Raw genomic sequence first — 17,351 nt, forward strand, 5'->3', positions numbered from 1 at the left:
CTTTGACACTTTGATCTTGTGAGTGACAAATAAGATTCGTTTCCTCCTTTGACTCTTGGGGGAGAGCCAATGAATGGCTACCACTGAGAGAAAAAGAGATCATGGCATGAGCCTGCTCAACAGCTCTAATCAATAGGATTCCTTTCTTCTGCTCCTAGGTGCCAGAAATGTGGATCTATGCTCTTCTTGCATAGCAAACCTCTGCTGTTACCTGCAGATGGGGTGGGCTGGGGTGGCAGTAGCTTGGCTGGAGCAGTCCCATACATGGGATTTACTCAGGGCCAGGGTTGGGCTGGTGGGCTTCTGGTGTGAGACTTCCACCAAGGTCAATGGATTTGTTTGGGTGTCCAGGTGGGAGCTGGTTCCTACCCCAGGTTACATCGAGTTAACCCAAAGCATGACTTCAAACCAGTTAAATTTTCCTGTAAGTTACTATTGCTGGGCTGCCTGGGGCAGGAGATCTGCATTAGCTGAGCTGGGATGGTTCCTTTTGCTGGTTTCCTTGAATTGGGACACAAATGTGTAAATCTAGTGATGGGATTATGGTCCAGGGTGCCAGTTTCCATGGGACTTCCACCGAGTTCAGCTCACTGAACAGCAGGTTGGGCATGGCTTTTGTGTGGTACTTAACAGAGCTGCTAGCACTGATTACCTTCACTTTTTGGGAAAGAGTGCCTATATAGAGGGAGATATAACAACTGTGAGCTGCTACATATTGCTTGATGAATAGCAAATACTGGTCTGCATATAATCTGTGCTTTGTTCCTTGGTTCAAAATTTCCATTTTTTTTTTTTTTTTTTTTCTTGGGGGTTTGCTGATTTGTAATGTGAGGTATGACCCGTACTGTAAGCTGCCTCCCTGTCAGGAAAAAGCCCTGATAAATAGATGCCTGCCTCTCTCAGCTCCACCAGCTGTTGTGCAGACTGACAGCTAAGGCTATGTTTTGCATCTTCCATGGGGAGCACTTCATGATGGGGAGTAATTAGCATTAATAATAATTAAAGTTGGATAAAGATAGTTTATATGTCTACAGTGCATTAATTCTGAGAGTCTCGAAATGCATCTAGTTGTGGGTTAGCAACCTGGAATAAATTTTGATTCAGCTGGAGTTGATGGCTTTAACCCCACTACTCCCTAATAAAAGGTGTGTGAAAGCTAGGAATAAGAGCTTGGCAATTTTACTTCTCAGCAGCAGCAAGCTGTGGGTAGCACCCCTTCTACCCACACAAGGCTGCTTGTTGTGGATTTTATTTGCTGTCCATTAGAGTAGCTCTTGCACGGGTCAGCAGAGATCCATTGCTATTCCCGCGGAGCACGGCTCAGGCAGGATGTGCTCTGTGCCCCAGGCAGCCCCACTGCCCAGCAGCAGCAGCGTGAGGCTGCCCTGGTGTGCACCCCTGGCAGCAGCCAGTGCTGGCACCCCTCCTGGGAACACCTGCTGGCTGCCCACAGAACTGGGGTGCTCTTTGGTGGGGTGGCAGTGGCGGGCTGGAAACGAGTGGGGGGAAATGATGGGGCTGCTCAGGAAGGGGACAGTGAAGGTGGTGTCAAAGCTGATGTGCTCAGCCATAGGCTGTGGGTCGTGAGCCTGTGGAGAGTACCCAGAGCAGAGCTCTCAACAGCCTCATTTTACTTAATGAACAAAGCCTTGTGAAGGCAAAGATTCTTTCATTGGATCTGTTCCCTGTGTTTTTTTCCTAGCGCTTAGCTGTGCTTTACGTGTTACTTGGAAGGCTGAAAAGCAGGATCATGTCTATTTATTAATCTTTGCCTAATAAAGATGACTACCAGATATGTTCTTTGGCCTTAACAAAGAGGTATAATTAGTGATGAGATTAGACATGACCTGAGAGGAGGTGCTTTGCTTAGGAAAATATTCAGCAATGGCATATAATACAGTCTGTCTGAGGCACCACATCCTCCCTGGGGGCCTTGTCTCGAGCTGAGCAGTGACCCTTCCCAGCACTTTGGTGCCGTAGGAAACACAGGAAGAATATTAATGATAAGGGGATACACAAAGCAAGCTTTGCCTCAGTCAAACAACGCACTGCCAACCTAAAATTATTCAGCAGAAGTTTAGTTGGCAAAGTTAATAATTTATGGCTCTGGCTGATAGCACTCCATGCAATATCGGTGTGTTCAGCAGCCCCAGACCTGATTAAATATGCATGGACTCATTGGATGCAATTTCAGTGCAATTAGTGTATGAAGGAAGAAGGAGCTCTATCCTTTCTGGAATTGTACTAAAAGGCTCTGGTAGTTCTTTCATGATAACATTTTACAGGATAGGAGTTGTTCCACATCAGCTGTATTTAAGTACAGTGATTTAAGGAGCGGCTGCCTGCCGTGTTATGTGCCATATGAGAGGACAAGTACTTTGCGTGTCACTAGGCACAGAGACTGGAAATACTAAACTAGTTCAGGACTAGAGGAAGCTTGTTGCAGTAGATCTTCAAGCTTTGGGTGCACCAGATTTGTGTGTGCCAGCAGTGAGGAGCACAGCCTGGGCAAAGGTTAGATCAGAAAAATCATCCATGTAATTTCTTTTTCATTTCTTTTCTGTAAAAACTCATGTATTGTGCTCATCACAGGCTTCTGAATGCAAGCACTTAAATACTTGTAGAAACTGTTGAATAAGAAAGGTGAGAAAATGGCACTGGATGTTCCACAGTCAGCATTGTCAGCATCTGGGTGTGCATGCTTGGCAAAGCAGCGGGTGCCCCAACAGCTTTCCTCCCCAGAGCCACATCACCAATAGTTGAGTTTCACCCGTCCCCAGCACGCCCAGCTCTGCAGATGGAGACACGTCTGACCAGTTTGCACCAGTTGCCAATCTGGCTCATTCTGTTGAGTGACCAGGGAAAATCCTCACTCTTCTCCACAGCTTCCTTCATTCCTTTCCCTTCACTCCCCTTCTGTCTTCTTCTTGTTCCCCCTTCTCAGCACTGGCTCCGTTTGCCTTCCTTCTAGCTGAATGCTCTTCAGTTTGCTGCCCGCTTGTGAGCTGTTTTGCCTGAAGCTATTCCATCTTCCTGTGTTTGTGGCCTGTGTTCTGTCCTCCAAAATACATCATTTTACTAGCTTTTCACCTGGTGGTGGTTTAAGACAAGCCTCAGAAGGGCTGGATTGCCTTCAGATGTGGTTTCTCCCCTATACGGGTATGCATGGGTGGGTCCCTATAGTGGGTTAAAGGGGGTTCAGGATGAGAAGGGTGATGTGGGCTATGGACATTTGCATGGTTTGTAGCACTGCCCTCTGAGCCTTGCAAATCACCAGTGCCAGAAGTGCTCTAGTGCCATGGTGGAGAGAGCCAGAAAAGGACAGGGGCTTGAACAGACTGCTGGGGAGCATCTAGTCCAACACCTGGCTCGAGGCAATACCAACTTCAAATTTAGGTCACTTTGCTCAAGGGCTGTCCAGTCGAGTGTGTTAAATTGAAAGAGCAGGAAAAAGAACCTGTGTTCCTGCTCTGCAAATAAATATGTAATTCAACTGTTTTGGCCAGCGTAGGTGAATTGTTCAGGCCATGGGAAGAGCTTTCACATTTTCACTTTGGTTAAAATTCTGAAGATGTGCAACCTGTATTTACTGGTATGAGTTCAGACAGGTGTCTGCTCACCTGGTTGTTTGATCTTGGTGCCTTGTTGTGGCTGTCCAGCAGAGGCCTGGCTTTGTGTTACTTTTTGCAGCTTGATGGTGTGGAGAGGAGGACAGCTGTTTGGTCCTGAGCACAAGGCTGAGATTGGGGGCTGCTCATTCAGAATTGTGGTCCTTGCATCCCCATGTCTACATACACACCTACCTGGGAATTTGGGGTAGCTGAACGCTGCCCTTAGTGCCCTTCAGTCCCCTTGCATATTCAAGCCTCCAGTTCCATCCCTTGGTTTCCCAGTCAGTAATTTGGGGATAACAGAGGTGTCTGCTTCTCAGAAGTGCTGTCAGGATTAATGGGTGAGTGTTTGGGCAGCGCTTTGAAGAGGAATGCGTGTGTGTGCTGGTGGTGGTGCAGGGTGGCAGCTGGTATTTGCTCTGCATGTGCGGAGGGGAGGATGACTTGAGCCAGCTATGGGAAAACTGCAGTCCCACTAATGTTTGTAGCATGCACAGAAGAGTTTGTACCACCCCAAAATAAGCACGTGTCCCGTTTTCCACACCTATTACTGGTCTTACCTTGCCTTGCAGATGCAAACATAGCTCTGCTCACACAAGCTGCTTCTCTGCCTGTGATGGCCTTCTAATGGGTTGCAGGCACCAAGAATGGGTTCAGGAATGGTATGTGTGCCAAACTGGTGCTCAGTCTACTTTTTGGAGCCCAGGTGTCGTGGTTTTAAACCAGTAATTAACAAAAGGGGAAAACAAAAATTACTTATTTCTTGCTGTGAGATATGGATTAAAACAAGAGCAAACCAGGCATAAAACTTAAAAGGAATAAAGAAAGTTTATTGACAAACTACAAGAATAAGAACACCAGAATAAACTTCCAGAAAAAACCTTTTCTTTTCTTACTGCCCACCATTCCTTTGTTCACATGACAACAGAGACAAAAACTTTAGAATTTTGATGGTTTAAACAGTCCCAATTCCTTCTACAGTCTTTTCATCAGTCTCTGTAGAGAAACAGAAGTTTCTTTCTGTTAATTTATGGAGTTTCTCACAGGAAAACTATTTTTTTTATAGTTTTCCGTTTCCCTGATATCAGCTGCCCAGAGCTGCTGTTATCAGAGCCCACCCCTCCCATTCCACATCACTTTGAAATGTGTTATGGGTCATGAGTTTGGGGATAGCATTTTTAAGGATAAGTTATTCAAAGGCAAAAAGTCTTCTTCATCTGTTTCTGTGAGCTTCACTAGAAAACAGTTTTCTCACTGCCTCTCAAGGCTTCAAAATCTCCCAGCACTTCACTATACCACAATTACTCTACTTTTTTCTCAAATTTACACTTTGAACACTCTATTCCTCCCCATACTCTGTCATGAATTAAAGGAGTTCTTTTCAGGACTTCATTGTCCATCTCCATAGTTTTAACAGAAAGATATTTCAGCTTAATTAAAGCATCTTCTTAATTCTCTACCTTTCTTGAAACTTCTTTTTTTCTTGTCACTGGTAGTTTATAAAGTCTCTTTTCATGTTGATCACTCTCCTTTTCTCTCTCTGGATAAAAAGATTAATCCACAAGTCTCATCTGGATAAGAAAGAGTTAAAATCCTGCCCAAGCTTTTGTAGATGGTTCGGTGATCTCTGCTGAACAGGAGCTGGAGCTGTCTGCGATGGAAAGTTCTTCATAGCTGCTCTAGAGAGTGTGGTCGGTGTCCCTGCTTGCAGCAGGCCCAGACCCCCTCTCCTCCTTTACTCAGCAGTTTCTGGTAAATTCCATCACAGCAAAACCTGCAGCTAAGCCAGGAACCGGCCCGGCCCGGCTTGGCTCGGGGCAAGCCCCCGCAGGCCCCATCTCCCGGCCGGGAGAACGGCAGGCCCAGCCCGGCCCCCGCCCGGCCGCATGGCCTGGGCAGGGAACCGGAGGCCAGCCAGAGGTCTGCTACCTTTCACAGCCAAGAAACGAAGAGAGCAAGAGAGTTCTGGTTTTACACTTTAAGGTGGGGTTCACAAGTTGATCTCACTTTTCAATGGCTAAAACTGCTGTCAGTTCTCAGCAATGACCGATAATTGGTCAGGAGAAAAGACTCCAGGCAGTCCCCAGCAACTCCAACTTTCCTTAAAGGTAAAGTAACTCCATGACACCAGGAAAGGTGGAGTTTAACATATGGTGTCTAAGACCTGCAAGGCCCCAAGAAATCACTCTGTTTCTGGTACTTTGGAGAAAGGTCATGCAAATGGCTTGCTCGCCATGGGCAGAGTAACATTGACCTTCATCAAGCATGTAGTGCTTTTCATCGTAGAAAGTGTTATTCTCAGCTGCAGAACAACCCTTTGAAGGAGGGAGGTGTTGTTAGGAAGATGCAGAGCTCAGGCACCAGCCAGTCCATCAGGAATTGCATGGAAAAACCTGCAAGTGTGCAGTACTTGAAGCTAATCCAGTGTGTCTGCCTGTTGAGCTCATCTTCATTTCTCCCTTTGTCCTTGGGCGCTGTTGAGAGACAGAAAACTGAATGATAACTTGGGTCTGTCCCATCTGGGTGTCGATTTTGGAGGTACCATGATGGAGTTAAAGGTGGCTGGTGGTACTGTCAGGGCTTACTAAAAGAGAAGTCTGGAGCACAGAAAATGGGGATGAGAGGCAGGCAAGGGAAGGCATGAAGGACCAGGGAATAATGCTGCAGGCCTGAATGGCTTTTGGCTCATTTATGTCAGTCACCCTTTATAAGTCCATGTAGCAGGGTGTTGGCTGCCACTTGCACATTAGCTCTGTGAGGGGAGTCTTAAGCAAGAAGGTAGAAGGAAAAGCATGGCCTGATGAGGAGAGAGAGTAAAAGAATCTGTCAGCACCAAAAAAAAAAAAAAAAAAAAAGCCCATCTTAAAAGTTTGGGCTAGAACATTTGTAGCTCACAGAAATTTTCATTTATGCATCTAAGTATTTTTTAAAAAATCTAATAATTGCCTTTTGCTATCTTAAAAAATGTCATTTTAATTCAATACATTTTCTAAGTGTGTATTTTGTTTACAATCTGAAAAACAATTTAAAACAGGACTTTATGAAAAAACAGCTAGATTCAGCTTTGCAGCTGTCTGTCAATTATTTATTTTTTCTCTTCCCCTAGGAAAGGATTTCCCATACTTTATTTTTTCATGCTGCTACTTCTAGAGAATCTGATCTTTTCAAAGAATTAGCTTTTGCACATCTGGCTGTCAGTAGTACTTGTGTGGTTGTGGGGCTCTTTCCCAACATGGAAATTTCCTTGAGTTGTAACTGAATGAAAACAATGTGAGTTTTGTGTGTAAAGCTGCTTTAGTGGTCCTAAGTAGTCTGTTGGTTGTTTTTCTTCTAAAACAGTACTTTAGATATTATATTTCCAGAAACGTCCTTCCTTGAAGGAGGAATCATAAATAATAAGGTTTTCATGGATGTTGAATGGATAGAGACTCTTGAAGTATCTTATAAAATCCTCTCCTTTTCCTCCTGTAGGAATAGGTTGCTTTCTTTTGCATGAAGGATGTGGAGGTTACAGAAATAGATTGCTCGAAAGGGTGGACAGGGAGTTAGCTGTTCCATTGCTTTACAAGGCATTTAATAGCAATTTGTAAAGCTGAGCAGTTCTCTTTGCAGCATTTTTCTGTGGTAAAATCGTCTGGTTTAAAAATAGCCTGAGAGTTTTCCTGAACATTTTTATAAAAATTAATTACTGCGATTATTCATTAGCGAGGCATTCAATAACAGAATGAAGTGTGTATGCAAAGAACAGATTATTGTCTTTAAGGTAAAGATACATTCACATTAAGTTTTACATAAACATAAATTGATACATAATCAAATAGACCAGTTCTGTTGAGGTTCTGCATATTCAGCAGCTCTGAAAGAGACGCTGGTTCGTATCTTCCATCAGTTTTCAACAATGGAAGCATGTAAATAATTTTCCCATGAAAATTAAAATTAGAGTTGCAACATTATTAATCTGGTTACTTAAGACAACTTTCTCAAAAGCAAGAATAAAGCAAGGAGCTATTAGTTAAATACTGGCCTGCAAAACCAAACCAAAACAAAAAGCAGAATTTTTCAGTGGAAAGCATTGGTTAGTTGGGACCATGGGCACTGCTTATCTAATGATGTAACTTTTTGTACAGTTGTGGTTTAAAAGCATCGTGTAGGAAAGATTTAAATACTTTTTTTATTTCTAGAATATCAGCTGGTAACTTGAGTATGAACAAGAAAATGCAAGTTCTTCAGCCACCCAAAGCAAGGTGATGCCATCATGTAACTAAAGCTGGGGTTAGTGTGGATTGCAAGCAGGAATGCTAGAGCCCCCCCCCCAAAAAAATAAATTGGTTAGTGTTTTTTTTAATCCCAAACCATTGAGTGTTTTTGATTAACCAGTTATTCCTGGCCTCTCAAGGGAGAACTTGGGAATTCAGACTAAGAAGAAATAGCTAAACAGATGGAAGAGATTGACATTGTTCTGTTTCACATCAGCTTGAATGGTGTTGGAACAGAACTGGTGTGATTGAAAATGTGACCACAAAGTCTCCCTTTGACTGTGGATTTTAAACCTGCTTCATTTTTTGACAAAAGAAGAGGCACTGAAAACATGCTGCTTTTGGTACATAATCTATGTGGTTTTTTCTTTTTCAGTGGTGTTTGCTGATGATGATTGTAGCCCACTAATTCACTGAGCTGGTGCTTGTGATTATCTAGAACAGTGACACTATTGCCAGCTTCTGTGATTTTATTGCTAGTGTTTCAGGGACTCTTTCCTTACTCCCTCTAAAGTCCCAGCTACTGCCCTGCAATTTCAGAAGAATTCCTGTGCTCATTTAATTTTCTTCCTTTTGTAAAAGTCCACCCCCACCACCCACATCAATTTTTAACATGCTGTGGCTGTGCAAAAGATCTCAAAAATATGAAGCATGTGTGCTCCAGAGGCTCAGAAAGCTGACAGCAAATAAAAAGAATTATGGTTTAAAAATATATACACTGGACTTTTTCAGCCAGTCACACATTAGAGGGGAAGAGGGTGGCTGGCAGATGAAATTAAAAACGCTGTGGTTGGCTGATCTGAGCCCCTGACCCCATGTACTTGGTTATGCATGTCAAAGAAGCTTTAGCCAGGCACATTGGGAAAAGTGTTGGAGAACATGTTAAATGTGAATGCATTTCACATTTTGTTATAGATGAGGTTTAAACAGTCTTTTATTTAAATAATTAACCTTAGCATCCTAATGCTGTTGCCACAGTTTCCTCTAAAACATAAGCTTTGCCCAAAGAGTAACTGATCCAAGAGGTACTGGAGTGTCATCCACTTCATTTGAGTGGGTCCTCCAGGTCATAAGGAAAATATATAGGCGGATATGGCAGGACTTCTCTGCCCATGCTGTTATTGCTGAGTGGATTTTACCTTGGTCTCAGCCTGGAGAGGCTGTCAAGACTGTCTTGGGTGTGCTCAGGACCAGACCTGAGCAGAAGCTTTCTTTTACCACATCACCCAAAGAGATGGGTATCCATGGACCCATTTTCCCCCCATATGTCAGTGCTAAATTCATGCAGGTGGAGACAGCTGACAGAAGGATTCATGTGCTATTTAAACTCTTGCTTGAAATACCAAAACATAGCTTTATCTCCTTGATGTACATAGCTGCATTTGTTACCGACTCCCTTTTTCTCCCAAATCCTTATTAAGTGAGAAGCAGCAGTAGCTGGTAATCAAAGACATGAAATACATTTATTGTTTTAAGACTAACAACCTGCTGTACAAACTCAACTGTCTTGGTCCTCAGAGAGAGGACTGAGGCTTGAACCTCCATCTCCAGCTGTGAGAAGTCTGCTTAAAATAACCAGATGGGTTTTTTTTTCTATTATTTCAGAAGTGATCCTTGATACTGGATACTTTTTTTTGAGAAAAAAAAATCCACCCTGTGCTTCTGGGAAGTGACAAATTGTGCTTTTTGAAAACCAGACCTCTCCCAGTTCCCATGGAATTGGCATTCAAAGTCACTGGTCTCTACTGAGCAGCAGGCATGTCAGATGCAAAGCAGGGTAATTTATTATGCTTTGCTTCCAGTGCTGCTTCCTGTACTGTATTAACTTTTGGGTACTATTGTTAATCTAAATGGATATTCTAGAAAATAGTCAGAGGGGATCAACAAAAGAAACCGTAAAAATATTTGGAAGCAGAAAATGTGTAATAAAAAAGGCTGAGGATGAGCTCTGTGCAAAGATTCGACTGAGGAGACACAATATCTACAAGTACATAAAGAACAGTTTCAGAGCGGGCAGGGATCAATTATTTCCAGTCAGTTGGGATATAAATAGTGATGAATGAAGCAGCAGGGGGAAAAAATAGGTGGAATGAATGGGAAAAAGATGAAGATTGCTTCAGGAGGGGCCACAGGGCCTCCATTGTAGATGCTGCAGGCTTCTGGAGGCAGGGGTTGCCTGTTGTGGGACACAGCCAGTGGGGACCACCATGGGTGGCCCAGGGCTAGAATTTATTTTAAATCCAGATCCTGGTATTTAGGATCTTGAGCACCTTCTGGATTTGAGGTGCATGCTGGAGTCCTGCCAGTGGCAGTGGGAGCTCAGTACCTCCTTTCCTGAGACATGGCCCAGGTGACATTTGCCCAGAAATGTAACTCTTCATTCTTCGTAAGCTGAGATAATTTCAAAGTGAGTTTTTAAATGGTAAAATGAACCCAAAGCACTGAAGGAGATGTTTCCAGTGGCAGCTAGAGCTTGAGGCATTAGTTTCAGGTCAGGAGCTGTGTATTTAAAACCCTTCAAGCTGGAATGACCTGGTAGTCAGCAGAGAAGTGTGAGTTGTTTGCAAGAGGTGGAAGTTACTTCTGATGTCTCTGGAATGAATCCTTGGGTGCCATGGATATAAACAGATAGTGAGATATTAACTTGGTCAATGGTGAGGAAAATGCTAGTGATAGAGAGAAATGAATGATTTCATTTAAACTTTCTTGAGCATTTCTTCTTTTTCTGTACGTGCAGCTCCACACACGTGCTGTCATCTGAATGAATAAGCTAAAGAGGTCTTATACAGGTCTGGAACCAGGTGTTGCCTTCACTTGAAGCTAGGTGTACTAAACTCTGGTAAGATCAGGCTTTTGGTAAGGATAGTTTCTGAGTAGACATCTGACTCGAAAAGGTGTTTACTATTATCCAAAATAAGCATTTGCTTGTTGGGTAGACTTCATTTTGTTGATACCTGACACGCTAAAACCAGTTTGGTTCTGGGAGAGTTGTGAGCTTGTCCAGTGCTTTGGGGTCAGTACGGGTTTTCCTGAGGAACGTGTTTTTAGGGATGTGTAGCCATGCATGTTTGAACAAACCAGCCTTGTTTAGACAAAGGTGTTCCTCTCCATGCTGCTGCTTCTGGGAAGAGAATGAATGGGTGAGAGATGGCAGTAATTCAGCTTCAGCAAACATAAGAGGGAGAGCACCTCGTGTCAGAAACCATATAGATTGGTGTGTTTATCACTATTGACCCGGTGTGCTCACAGCTGCACCCAGACTTCATACCTGTGCCAATTACCATCCATCTTGCCTTTCTCTTCAGCTTCATTGTAAGCTGCAAAGAACCAAGACTCAATTACCCGATCACTGCTGTAGAAGGCAAGCTCTTAATCTTTAGCATTTCTCATCCAAATGCAGTTATTCTGATTGCTACATTTCAAGCCTTGCTACAGATGTTAACCCTCTCCTACCATCTTTTTATTACTCCTCTGCAGAGCTTTTAAGTCCCCATCTGCTGCTGCTGCTGTAGCTCATGGTCCTATGGTAGTTCTTTGCTTTTGATTTTTTCCCATCAAAAGGAAGCCCTGGACTGAGTGAAGGTCTTTCAGAGGCTGTTCAATCTTAAGTATGTGCCTTTGTCCCACTGACTTCAGTATAGCTTAAAATTACATGTTTTGACACCCAGGAAGACCCAGTTTTTCCTTTTGTGAAACACAGTCTGGAGATGATGGAGCTCAGGAAAATGGAAATTACAGCACCCATGCTGCTTTCATTCCTTTTCTTCCGTATCTATTTTCCTTAGCACTAAAAATATACAATGCTTCATTGTCTTGGAAACAAAAGCAAAACAACCTTTCTTTATTCATGAACTGATGTCTGTTTTGAAATCTCATCAGGATGGGAGGAGAAGGAAAAAAAAACCAGACCCATCAGTTAGTTTATTTTCTTACTGGGTTGTTTTTCACCACTGGGTGCTGCTGGTAGAAATCCTGCAATAGGCATTGTAAGGGAAAACACATTTTGGGAGACTTCCCAATTTAGCACTGTGATTCAGCAGGATCCTAGAAAAGAAGCCTTGGTGCGTGGTGGAATGATGAGCTAAAATCAGGCAGAGGGGGAAAAAAAACCCAGCAGAGACTCAGATGGAAAATGAGTAATTTGTGATTAGTCGTTAAAAGAAGCTTTCTCAATGAATTTGTGTGTGCCTGTGTTACCCAAGCACAGAAATCCTAAATCTCTCCTTGACAAGCCCCCTATGTCCCCTATTTGTCCCTGTGTCCCCAGGCTCTGTCCAGCCCCCTCCCATCCCCCGTGCTGCGGGCGGATGAGAGGCAGCGAGCCTGCTGGCTCCTTCTGACCCTCGGTCTCACTGTCAATTTTCATTCATTTTGGAGAGCCTCGACGTTTTGGAAGCCTTGTTCTCTCCCTCAGACAGGAGTGAGGGTGGTCATGGGTTCAGAAGGGACCCCAGGGGAGTGAGGGGGTGTCGGACTCCCTGTCCTGGGATAGCAGGCTGCTGTTGAGGGGCCCAGTGAGGAAAAACATTTAGGAGAATTTCTGTGTGGATGGAGAGGCAATGATTGAGCTCATGCAGTCAGTGAACTATATTGTATTTATGAGAAAAAATCAGAAATATAAAAACATGAACTTTTCTGGAGGAAATCATGGTGAAATTTGGTACTGATTTATAAACAATAATGTTTCACGTTAAGTGGGAGATTTGGCTTATCAATGCTGTTAATTTTTTCATTTTCTATTCTCCTGAAACTGTGTCTAATAACATTTTTTATTACCTTTTCAATATTGTTCTTTATTGTGATGGTTTTACTTTTTGAGACCATTCTGTGTTTTCCAGTTAAAAATTAAACTTTTCCTTAAGTTTCCTCTCTCCTTTCATGTTTACTAGGTGCTGTCAAGACAAGCATCAAAACTACTTAGTTATTTATACATGTATTTATAGAGATTATGTAATTTATGTCAGATACTGTTTTTCATATGAAAGCAGAACTAAGCAAGTCTTATCTTTCAGGACATAGCTGCTTGTCTGGGGATGAGGAGAGACAGTTTGTCGCATTGCACAGTGGCCTGGGTGCCTTGGTCCTAAATGGCCAAAGAAGCTTGAACATCCTTGGGTGCCCTGTGAGGGCTGGCAGCACTTACACAGGATTGCTCAGGATCTGGCAGGACTTTTTTTGTCCCCTTTTGCTGTGTCAGGTATTGCTCACTGCTGGAGGCAGAAATATCAACCCAGTGACCTGCTGTGTTAAAGTGAAGCATAAACTTCTCTTTATCCACTAGACACTTCTTACGTATTCCATAGTGGGGACCCTGTCTCTGCCTCTGTAATTTTAAAATGGAGTGTGCAGTGCAGGTTGCAAACTCTGCAAAGTCCTTTGACTGACTTCTTGCACTTTGGGACTTTATAATCTGTTTGCAGGTTGCCAATTCATAAATCTCTGCACTGAAATTTCCCAAGAAGGTCAGCCAAAGTGATGCTTTTGCGTATTTTATTTATTTTGGAATGGGAAGGAATTATGTCCAAAATAGCTCAGATATTTTCAGGAGTGAGATTAAGAGGAAATAGGTTGCCTGGCCCAGGTGAGATATTTGCGGGAGTAAGGAGCTGGTGCCTGGTGGCAGGCACGCCTCCTCCCTGTCCTCCCCAGGATCTGCACAAAGGAGGTGAAGTGCAAAGCCTTGGAAAAATGTCATGCAGGGATTAGACCACATTTGTTTGCTAGCTTCTCCCTTTTGCCCATCCTGCTGGGCAGTGGCTATCCCTGCTGGGGCAGCCCTTGCTGCTGGCCTCCTGGTGCCTGGGGCAGGCAGAGGCGCCCTTGCTTTGCTCCCTCAGCTGCCGATGTCCCTGTCCCAGCATTGCCTGAGTGGTGTCACGGCTGTGGTGGAGCTGCCCCTGATGGCATCACCCGGCTGCTCCGTGGTGCTCCCGTTCTCCCTGAATTCTCCTGGGTTTAACAGATGTATGAAGTAACACACAGATGTTGCGTGCCTCTTTGAGGCAAATGAGTCCTTGCTTGGATAATCTGGGAAAGCCATAATTTATATCATAGATATTTATATCCACAACCCCTTTGTGCATTTCCTGGCCTCAGTGCATTTCCCACTTCAGAGCTTTCATTGGGCTCAGGTGCCTGGGGTTCCCCGCTGGCTGTTGCAGTTGTGGCTGGCGGGTCTGAGAGCTTCTCATCCCGTTCCCAGCAGCTCGCTTTGCCCTTGGCTGGGCTCACAATCTAACAGCAGTTCTGCCTGCTAAGAAGGGATGTTTTCTATTTGCAGCCTCCTTGTGCAGCCTGCCCTCATAGCTGCCCTATAGTCTCTGAGCAGAGTGTGATCAGCAAATTGCTCAATCCCTTGCCAGGGCTGTGCTTGTTCCCAGTTACCGCAGATCCCAGCACAGCAGTGGCTCTGCTGGATTAGCTTTCTTCCTTCAAGAGAGATTTTTGATAGGTGTCTGCTGCTATTTCACGGTCCTGTTCTCTTGTGCTTCAGTTCAGAAGTGCAGTTATTTTGCTTCTGCACTTTTCCAGTAACTGAGCAATAGTTTACATTTGCTCTGCAATAAATTTAATTTTCAGTGTATTGGCCTAGTTACATAAGTGATCTGAATCCCTCTGGATCTCTTTTGTACTTGCTTTGTATTTACTACTCCTTTCAGTTTCATGTCATCAGCAATTCAGCAATTTTACAGCTGGTTTCTCTAAGTAATTTATAGACACTATCAAGGGTGCAGTAGATAGTGAAAATTTGCTGTGTAGGTCCTACTCTGAGTGTACTACTTTTGCAGGCGCAAGAGTTGTTGACTGGGAGGTGATGGCAAATACTCCCATCTCAGGCAGCATGTACATGCTGATAATCGGGAGGTAGTTCAGCCATAAATTTTAGTGCCAGCATTGGGGAGTTTGGTATTGATGCCTCTTGACTGTTTAAAGCTGGGTACCTATGCTGATATATATATATATATATAAGCTTTTGCAGCTGCATTAACTGCAGACACCATTGTCAGCATCACCTTGTAGGATGCTTGCAGTGAGACACTCAGTTAAGTCCTTCTCTAGGGAGATAGAGGCATTTTTTCTGCTTCTTCTTTGAAAGGAGTGCTTCAGGCAAGGATGAAATCTCCGTGTTCTCCGTGTTCTCCACAAAATAAGGAAAGGAGCAGAGATCCTAAGAACCACCAAGTAGCTGAAATGGCACTTCTTTTTAAAGTAGCATGAGGCAGCATGAGGACTTTAAAAAGAAGTAGGGGGAGGTCAGTACCGAGCTGCTTAGACATGTCTCCTGTAACCACAGCTGTGGGGAGCAGAAACTGCTGAGGACTGGGCTGTTCTTCCCTTCCAGAGGGTGCCATAGCTGCTGCTCCCTTATTGTGTATAGCAGGAACAGGCTCAGTGCCCCAGGAAACTCCAACGCTGACGTGTTTCGCATCCTTGTGTGTAAAACCCACGGCATTGCTGACCTCAGGGCTGTGATGGTGGATGTGAAACTGGGGAGATGACTCACTCCAGCTGGTAATTCAGGCTGAAAGATGGGGTTCCCCAACCTTTCTTTGGCATTTTAGAGGTGTCCCCCTTCCTCTCTGAAGAAAAGTTAAACCCAGAGTGCCCCAGCCAGTCTCACTATTGCTATGTCGTGTCAAGGACGTTCTTTATGACCGCAGACATTGAGGGATGAGTTGAAACAGTAAAATTAAAGCTGATAGTGGAAAACAGTGGGGAATGCAGGTCCCTGCCCAGCTGGCTCACACTTCCTCTTCACGGGGGGGTGACCTGTGCTTAGAGAGATTTTACTGCAAACGTTTATTCTGAAGGGCAGCAAAACAGATCTCTTCTTGTGCGGAATATTAAACGTTGACATTAAGTAATAATTTAACGGATGTTAAAAGTTTTTAGTGAATAATACATGGGCTTCCCAAGTGAGACTCAGATTATCTAGGGGGAAAAAACTCTCTTGCCTCTTCTCTAGATGAGAGCAAGATGCATCGTGGGTGCTGCATGCATCAGCAGAAACCTGTTGGGTACATGCTGATGGAGAGCAAGCTGCCCTCTTTCCAGTGGGAAAGCATTACAAGTATTACAAAAATTTGTTTTGAATATTGGTAAAATTTGCCCCCATTTCAAAAGAAGAAAAAAAACCCAAAAAAACTTTGAAAGTAGTAAGGCTATTATATAGTTCTAATTGCTTTTCTTTGCAGTTTGAGAACAGTGCCCTCACTGCCAAACATACCTGTTATCACTGGTATTTTCTTTTTGCTTATCTGTGCATAACTGTGCCATGTTTTCCTGGTGACATTTCATACCTGGTTTTGAGGCTCTTTGTTTTGCTGCTTATGCTTTGCTTCTCAAAAGGCACGAGGAAAAAAGTTCAACCTTCCAAGGTACAAAATAAGCCTCTTAGCATCATAGTATCAAAAGAGTGATCAAAGGAGAATTTCAGGTCCTTTTTCTGGTTGATTTTCATGTCACTTTCCAGTTTTCCATTTGCCTAAGTAATTCCTCAATCCCAGAGCTAACTTTCTTGATTTCTCAGTTGATTGGAGCGTTGCTGAGACAAAGAGCAGGACTGGCAAAATGGGTCTGTGAAAAAGCACCCCGGTAATTTAGTAGATAGCACAACCTGGGTGTTATTTAAAACCCAGCACACATTCAGTTCCTCATAGGCTTCCAACAACCACATCAGTGACTGTTTTGGCCATTTAGTCAGGGAAATTCAGGCACGTGTACAGTCAGTGGTAGCACTGAGGAAAATGTCTGTAAATGTGTAAAAAGACATTTATCTACCGGTCCCACTACTATTAAGCCAGCAAATATCTAATTTCTGAGGTTTCTTTCCAAGTGCAGGCTCAGTACCCTGCCTTGCTGGGTGTGTGTGGTTCTCTTTGTCCTACACTCATGACTGCACCCTGCCAGTCGTTAATGGGTCACCTTGGAGGTGCCTGCAGACCATTAGTGAGGAGCACAGATGCCTCTCAGCCCCACGCACCTGCTTCTGCCCACAGCCTGCCCTGCAGCAGCGCTGCCTGCACCCATCAAACAGTGATGAAACTTGTTAGAAACCTCTTGTGGAGTTACCCCCCACCTCCCTGCTCCCCCCTTAGTTTTACATGTCCTGGGGGAGGCTGAATGCAAACAGGACCAGACCTGCCAAGGGTCAAAGAAACGAGGCAATCAAGAAGGCAGACTTTTCCCAAGGGGGTCGGACTTGCTGGCTGACAGCCGGGATAATGAAACTGCTGGGGAGAAATGTCAGCTTAAATGAGAATGTGCAAAAAGCCAGTTATTGCAGCAGGACTAGTGGGCCGTGGCCCTTTGCAGGACAACATGCTGGTTTGGTCTCGCCAGTGGTTAGTTTGTAATGGTTACAAGGGTGATCGCTTGCCAATGTAAATAGCTGGATAAACAAACGTATAGGAGAGTGACTGTGGATGTGAAAACCCCACTCTTTATTTAGAGGATGTGAGAAAATGTGTGGCTCTGATCACAT

The 17,351-nt window shown here is 44.0% G+C and overlaps 1 protein-coding gene across 2 annotated transcripts in view; it reads left to right on the forward strand.

The window, feature by feature from the left end:
• LOC131573763 (ankyrin repeat and BTB/POZ domain-containing protein 3) overlaps positions 1-17,351 on the forward strand; it is a 164,648-nt gene that overhangs the window by 34,625 nt on the left and 112,672 nt on the right. The gene's annotated exons all lie outside the window — the stretch shown is intronic.

This window comes from Poecile atricapillus, chromosome Z, assembly GCF_030490865.1.
Source record: "Poecile atricapillus isolate bPoeAtr1 chromosome Z, bPoeAtr1.hap1, whole genome shotgun sequence".
Taxonomy (NCBI): domain Eukaryota; kingdom Metazoa; phylum Chordata; class Aves; order Passeriformes; family Paridae; genus Poecile; species Poecile atricapillus.